The 8624-nt window shown below is 37.2% G+C and overlaps 1 protein-coding gene across 2 annotated transcripts in view; it reads right to left on the minus strand.

The window, feature by feature from the left end:
- POSH (SH3 domain containing ring finger posh) overlaps window positions 1–3377 on the minus strand; it is a 162631-nt gene extending 159254 nt beyond the window's left edge. For both annotated transcript variants that reach the window (XM_083123643.1, XM_083123642.1), the window contains exon 1: window positions 3000–3377. The gene's annotated coding sequence lies outside the window, so the exon portion shown is untranslated. The remainder of the gene's footprint in view (window positions 1–2999) is intronic.
- Window positions 3378–8624: the final 5247 nt, after the last annotated feature.

Consider the following 8624-nt stretch of genomic DNA (forward strand, 5'->3'; position numbering starts at 1 on the left):
GGAAACACTGCTTCTCACGCATGGTGATTCCTTGGCCAGGTAACCTCCTTCTGGAGAGAGTCGCCATTTGCACTCTCCACCTCAAAGCCTTTGCCCTTCCCTCGGCTGGTACCCTCTTCTGCCATTCTTCCCCGATGGCCTTTGTATCGCAGAAGCTGTGTTATTTACGACAGGGAAATTTCTTAGGGGCAGGAATTCTGGGTTCACAAATTACGTACTGAAAAAGAAAGTAGGGAAAATACATCTGGAAGTGAGCGAGAAACAGGGAAATCTGAACAACATTTGCGAACCAATTTATGTTAATTCTCATTTTACATTTGCTTCTGTTTTCCTGATCTCTGCTACTTGAACAGAATTTGTCAAAGGAGAAAAGCTTAAATATTGAAGATCAAAGTAATTAAATAAATTAAAATTTAAAGTACATATTCAAGAAATTACACCGACCTCTGTGGCAGAGTGGTTAGCATTATTCTATACGACGTCAGAGTTCCAGGGTTCGAACACCAGCCTGGGCATGGGTGCTCTTTGTAAATGTCCCTAATTTCATATCACTCGTCACGATTAGCCAAAAGTGGCAGAAAAGCGACGTAAAATAACATTTCATCAATCGATCAATGAAGTAATTAAACTATCCTATAAGCTTACTTTTTTTCCCCCACTTTTATATTTTAAAATGCATTATTACTTTCTCTTTGTAACCTTTAAAACCAGTGAGAGTACTTCTTTCACGGATATGAATTATATTTGAAAGGTAAAGCTATCAGAAAAATATATATATTAGTTACTTAACGTTGCTTTTCTCCCCTCCTTAGATTAATAGTGATCATAAAGATGTACGAATGTAAAATATACATAAAGAACAGACACAATGATTCAAAGGGAAATTTTCAGCATCCATAGGGAATTTCATTCTTAGTCAAGCAGGAACACTCAGAAGACTGGCACGAGGAATTGAATCTGTGTGGAAGGTGGCTTTGGGTTGTGCTTGGTGTTCCTATCGGTGATTCGAAAATGTATTTGTTTAAGTGTTAGTGGTTTCGTATTCTGGCTAGTGCTGTGTTTACTGAAGTTAAAGGCAATGGATATAATTGAGCATTTGCGTGGGAAAATATTTGGAACGAGATCTTTTCCGGAGAATTTGCATGCAGTTAGGCCAGTATAGCATCTCTTGTACCACAGCTGCAGGTCTTGAACTTATACTTCCGTGATACAATTAAAAATCTGGAATGCACGGATAACTGGGTACTGGGGTAACTTAAATTGTACCCTTAGATTGATATTGAGGGTTTTTTATTTCACTAGCACATTCCTTTCATGTTGTAGTTACAGGTTGTTTTTTTATTAGGTTTATTATACTTTCTTGTTTTATTGTTTGAAATTCTAAACGTAGATTAACTGCAATCACAACAATTAATTGATAGCGGTCGCAACAATAAGGTAAAATTTTCCACATATATATTCAAAAATACTGTATGGATGTTGAGGCAAATTTGCAGGGAAACTTCAGGAGTGGGTGGATGAATCAAGGGTCGGAGATTACCTACTTGTTAAAACTAGCATACGCCACTGACACATGTGATGAAGAAATTGTGAAATTACCCAGCTATACCATACAAATAAGCAATTTATATTATTTCTAGTACTCTTAACCCGTGAGTGGTACACATGGGTCCTCAGAACCCAATGTAATTTTGTTGAAGTGTTTCCTCACAGATGAGATGGCAGGTCTGATTACTTTCATCTCCGCAGTAGTCTTTTGACTGGCAGTGGTGAATGTTGTGCTGAAAAGGTTTTTCCGTAAAGTGCTTAGAAGCTTGTGTATTATAGGGGAGTTTGTCCCCAGGACCCAAGTGTACCATTTCTGTAACTTTCTTTCTGGATGAGGGATTGTTGATCATTTGTTATATTTCCTTCTGGTCCAGACATTATGGTGGGAGGGAGTCATTTAACCTATGATGAAATAGCAGACCTCAAGAATAGGGAAGAAAATTCTGAAAATGACGCAAATTCCGTACAGAGTGAACATGACAGTGAAAGTGAGACATTATATGATAACGACATTGCTGTAACAGAGGAAATAGGGATATCCATGGTTTAGTGCTGCGTATTCTTGGAGAAGCTGATCAAGAAGAACCACCAGCTGTTGTAGTAACTACTAAAAAATCCAAGATGCACATTGTGCCCCAGCAAAAAGTACACGAAAACAAACAACTACTGCCACCATTGCAAATTACCAATCTGTAAAGAATGCAGCCGCACATTATGCTCACACTGTTCAGAAAAATTTTGATCTCTTTTGTAGCAACTCATGAGAGCATCTATATTGTACCTGAAAACTTTTGAGCAATAAAGAAAATGGTTAAGGTCAAAATTTTCCAAATTTTAATAATACGGGTCTCTAGGACCCAAGTGTACCAGTCATGTAACTTTTTTTTTAAGTGATCCACTCAAGGGTTAAACTTACTTATCATGGACCAGGTACAACAGGCGATTAAAAGTTGGAAAGAAAACTTGATCCTTGCCAGCAATACCAATAAATACCTTTTCAACTTGAGCGCCCAGATGTCAAAAAATAGGCAAATAAACCTAATAATTACTATTTTAATTTAAAAACAATTACCGGTAATCCATATTTTATCGGCTGCATAATCTGTTATGTCCATACACAAACGTCTTATATCACGTGTGTCTGGTATAACAATGAAAATGTATCGAATTAGGCCCTTTAATATGTAAATAAATAAAATCACTATCACATGAAAACGTGTATCAGAACTTTTCGCATTATAATGAATGTGATTTTAATTTACAAGTATTAAATTAAACACATGTTTAACGCTGTTTGAAAATCAAATGCAGGACCAAACCATGACCTCCACCCCCACAAAACACGAGCGTAATTCATACGGTTGCTGGATAGTGGAACGTCAGTTCTATTTTTCATTTATAAACTACATACTAGCTACTATTTTTTCATTTCAAGACAAACAAATACTCACATGCACAAACTTCACTTTCAGCATTCTTACTTTTCACACGGATTTCGAGATCAAATCACACAGCCCGTAACAACGGCTCGATACATTCCAACTTCCTGAATACGTTTTCCACCCTGCTTATCCCTTCATATCGGAACTAATAGACACTCCTCCAATAAACTTTTTCACATAAATATCCTTAGAAATGCACATTGCTTATTAACTTTGATATATTACACTTGATTAACATTATTGTATTAAACGGCACATATAACTTCCACTCGACGTGCTGGTCATAAAATTCACTTTCCCTGCAGAAACATCACCACACAAGTCACCAAGAACTGCGCTGAAGCACGCACAAATCGTAGCCGATGCACTTTGCCTGAAGTGGCGTTCGGTTCGGTCAGCAAACTCGCGCACCACCTTTCGGTGAAAATGTGAAATTCGTGAACCTGCATTGGATCATAGATGCCAGATGCAGATATTCTTTAACACCGAACACCTGCAGTTCCCGGGATGTCGACAAGCGATAATAATTGAACCTTGATAAATGAAAAATAACCATTTTAAGATCTATTTCATGTAGTTTATCCAGGGTGGTATTTGAAGAGAAAGATAAGGGAATCTCCCCTTGGAGTGCTTGGAGTAAGCAAGCCCGTACTCTGTGGAGGGGCCATGACCCCTCGAACTATGAAACATAACATATAAAATCGTACGAAAAGAACATTGACAATGAAAATTTTTCAAATTATGCGAAAATGTCGATTTCTACTGTAAATTTGATGAAATCCGTCTGTCTCTTACGAGAAATTTACCTATTAATGAATGGTTCTGTTGTGGAGAGAGGCAGACTGGAATAATAATAATTATTAATATTTCCGTAAACCTGTGATACATAGGCATGGAAAAAGTCTGAGAGTTTTGTCTACAAATAATTTACACACTCGATAATTGTTAAGAATATGATGTCCTAAAAAGATTACAATTTTTTTCATTAACAAAAGAGATGTTACTACATAGAATTTCACACATGACGGCATACATGTTATAAATAGTGTAAAATGATTTATAAATTATAAGTTAAAGGAAATAATAATGAATAAATATGTCAAAATTATTTAACTGGAGGTATTATTAGTTAATGTCTAGTCCTTATGTATTTTCCATAAATTCAGTTAAGACTATAGATGCTTTGTTTAGCAAATAGTCTTTTATAGCTAATGTCTGTTTATTTCGGGGCATGAGCATTTTAATATTGTTTGGAAGGTTATAAAGCCATATTCCAGCATTCACTGGTGTATTTTTTGATAACTGCAGTCTGTTGTATTGTGCAAGTTGTTTCAAGAGATAAAGAATTGTGGCTAGTTGACTACAAATATTCTGCTTGTATTTCTAAATTATCATTGAAGCTAGTTTGTGGGTATTCTTGTTGTTTTTACTTGGATAAAGGCCATAAATTTAGTTTTATTATTGTTAATAATTAGTTTATTTTGGTTTAGATATTGAATAATTTGGTTCATTTTTACAAAAGTACTAATTTCAAGATTGGCAATATCCTTGTCATTAACCCCTTCCCTGGGGCGATCCTGAAGAGGAGTGCTACAAAAAAAATCATCTATATAAGATGCAGCTGCAAAGTCATTTCATTGTATAAAGACTGGCCACAAAATGAAGCTAAGGAAAACAATCTATATATAGACTCTGCGGCAAATATGCATTACATATTAATTTTTAATTAATAAAATATATTTATTTTTGATATTTTTAAAGTGCACAATTTTTATTTTGTACATTTTTAAGGTAACATGTTCAATAGATTTTTGTTTATTAATATTTGTTTATTTAGTTAGTAACAAAGTGACAAAAATACATGTAAATAACAAAAATACTGATGAAATATTCACATATCTTTTTTACATTTTGATTGCAATGATAAGAAAATTATAATACCTCTTAGCACAAACTGCTGTTGCTTTAGAGTCACAGTCAGTCACATACAATACTATACCTAAACTTACAATGAAAAACTAAGCACATGATTCATATTCTGCATGTAATGTCACTTTCTGGTCATCGGGAGATGTGGCGATGACAAAGCAAAATTATTCAAATATTGCTTTTTAAATATTTTAGAGAAGAAGTAAAAAATAAGTCAGAACATTCGCATATTTGAGCTAAATTAGTCAAGTGATGCCATGAAACAACTAGAAATACGTAAGAGATTCACTAAGTTTAGCACATCGAAAGGAGTGTCCAGTCCTACCCTCGTGCCCAACTGTCCCGCTATGTTTCCTGTTGAGTGCAGGGGTGTCAGACAGCCCAGGTCATCAGGCACATCTGCTAATCCAAGGTCCTTCGACCGCTTTTCCCCCGCTCTTTAAGTTCTGATCATAAGAACTTTTTTCAGCCCCTTGTTTACACACACAGTAAAGTTTCTGTGACGTCATCAAGATGAAACTTCTCAGAATGTTGAGCACTGTTTTTAAGAGAACAACACATATTGAAGAGAATCGCAATGCAACTTACACAGAATACATGAAAGCAATGGTGCATAGAAAAAATTACCAGTAAGGAAAATAATAAATTTCCTCACGGTTAGTGCTAGAAAGAACTGGAAAAAAGCAGTACTGGATCCATTGCATTTCCTTCATAGTATTTCTCCTTTTATTTATTATTATTATTTTTTCAATCCTGCGGTTCAAATATCGATTTCAGAAAAGAATATTTCTTGCTTTACAAAACACCAAGTAACCCTATAGCGCTACAGCCCAATATTGGACCCTGGCTTACCTACAGACTGCTGGCCTCCCTTCCACGTGGGTCACCAGGGGCGCATGGAGATCTGCAGCCAGACTAGGGGAACAGGTGGTCAGCCCAACCAACCCCCAGCCTTGTAGGACTTTGCGACTGGATTACGCTCACTCACTTGGAGCTTCCCAATTCCCTCACGATGGTGGGTTGCCACCGGCCCTATACACAGGCCGAAAATTCCCGGAGACTGAACCCGGGATCGAACCCATGCCGTGCCACACAAAACACCAAGTACTTCATGTTAATTTGTGTTTACTATGCTTACAAATAACAAGACTGATGAAGATTTTTGATCTCAAGGTGACAGGCATACTTACTCAGACAGAACCTTATTCCTAACATATCTTACTTTCACACCAGGGATGGCCAAATATATATCAGGATTTCAGAAAATTTAAAACCTCAATTCGGAAATTTTACTGGAGAGGTAGGTTTAACAATTTTTCCATTCTTTCGGGTAAAATTTATTAAGAAAGTTTTGTCTTCCTTATGCTCAGTAGAAAAAAAAAGATTTTGCCATCATGTACAAACACTGTTATCATCATTATCAATGTAGGGATCCAGCCCTGGATGAAAGATTGACTCTAACGTTTGGCAAATTTGTGATGACTACATAAAAATGTCACTCCTCGCCACTGTCACTTTCAACAGTCATTTCTTTGTTTAGGTTCATAATTTACTGTGGAAAGTTGTCCACTGTGTGATACTCTTTGAAACGAGGTGTAATGCACAATGCCACTTCTCATACATCACAGGGATATATAATCTTTTTGACTCTTTTGTGTAGTGAACAATACACACATCATCTTTGAATCTTCTTCTTGGTACCTGATTCATCACTTGAAACAGTTTCGACTGGGAAATGTCGTCCTGTAAGCCTTGTAGGACACGTTCCTAAGTTGATTGAAGCTGTCTGCTTTCTAAGCCAGTATATCTCTTTTCCATAAGTACTGATGAGCTGCTCAATGAGATCTAATTTGAAATCAAGAAATGTCTCTCCTCCTCCATTGCAACTATGTGGCTATTGAGAAGAGTTATCTCAATCAATCTGAAAAATATCTTCTTGTAATACTTCTTGACACCTTTTCTTGAAGGGGAGGAAGCAGATGTAACTTGGTCCATTAGATCTATTCCTCCCATGTGAAATCTTTTGCACTGTACACACAGCGTGGGTTTGCTAACAGTATTTCCTGCAACCTGCACTTCTTCCATAGTCTTCATAAATGGTACTCAACATATTTATATACTTTTTATCTCTCCACTTCATGTGCATCATCTTATTCTTGAACCTAACAATAGTTTTGCCTTTTTCAACACTTTATCATTTACTTCCTCTGACAAAGGTTCTTCCTGGTGAAGCACACTGTTCCTACAACATCTGTTTTGTCAGCGAGAAGAATCTCGTAGAGCTCAGGAGAGGCATAGAGATTGTCTATTCCAAGGGTGTATCCTTTATTCAATTAAGGCTCAATAAGACTCAAAACTATCTTCGTAGGCTTGGTGGATCCTTTAATAATCTCTTCAGATAATCCAGGAATACAAAAGGGGTAAGTCGCTCTTTTACCCATGCACACCATACGATTCCAAACATAGCCAGTTTCTGCCTCTGCTAATATGTAACATTCAATGCCAAATCTGGCTCTCTTGAGAGGGATGTATCTCAGTGGCGATGCTACATAAAGGGCAACTAGGGCACTGCCCCACAACAATTTTAACATAAAAAGTTCATCTGAAGAGACGATCAGTATATACGCGTAAATATTTTTTTTGTTTTTTTCCCCTCAACCCCTACGTTGCTGCAACCAGTCTTACAGGGTATGCACCCTGTGCAAGGTTAATATATTTCTCCGTCCTGTTGGAGAGAGTCCAATCTCGGCTCTGCCCCGGAGACGTGACGTCACTGACTGATCCAAACATTTACAGCATAGGCAAGGGACCCAAGGGACGGTCCCCTCACAATGGAAAAGCGCAAAATTCGTAGCCGTCTTTGGGCAGTGGACGAGGTGCCCTGCCCATTCATGTTTGCCTCGTTCACTGTTCAGTGTTTCCAACGCTTGGCAGGCAGTTCATTCGTTCTTCCAGCCTGCAGCAATAAGATAGAAAAAAATCCCTCGAATGCTTTTCTTCGCGCTTGTTCCGGCGACCTGAAAAGTTGACAACACTTTTTATTGCTCAAACTAGTCCCTCGTATTTTCAAAAAGATCCTCCTTTCTTCCCATTGTAATACGGATTTGGATTTGAGTTAGTGTGTGAGTTTGCGTTGCGTTCCGTCTGTGCGTATTGGTCGCTTATGAAATAATTCGTTTTTCGCAAGTTTATAGTTACTGTACGCGTTTATTTATTTGTGTGATTGTGTCTGTGTTCCAGCAACTTGACATGCAGAATATCGTCGTAAGTATAAACGAAATTTTTGGGGGTACATGGCCAATGTAAAGTGTTGTTACTAAACTTAACGCTGCATCATCTTCCAAGTTAGTCCTTGATATTAGTGGATACTTGGTGAATATAGAATATTTCTTTTCATTATTTTGGAAGACATTTTGCGACGCTAAAATGACATTGAATCATGTAGAAACTTTAATATCTACGCCTTTCAATTCATTGACAATGGAAGAGAAACTGCAGATAAAGCTACTAGGACCACATCGACCAAATATTTCAATTCAGCATTCAACAACATGTAAGGGAAAGCAAGTAAATCGGAATTTTAACATGGACTGGTATCAACGAAAAGTGTGGCTTTGTGGTTGCGATAAACGCATCGCTTTATGTTGCTTTCCTTGTATTTTGTTTGGGGGCGACTTTGCTTGGACACGTACGGGTATAAAGGAC

This window comes from Lepisma saccharinum, chromosome 6 (genome assembly GCF_977018435.1).
Source record: "Lepisma saccharinum chromosome 6, izLepSacc3.1, whole genome shotgun sequence".
NCBI classification, from domain to species: domain Eukaryota; kingdom Metazoa; phylum Arthropoda; class Insecta; order Zygentoma; family Lepismatidae; genus Lepisma; species Lepisma saccharinum.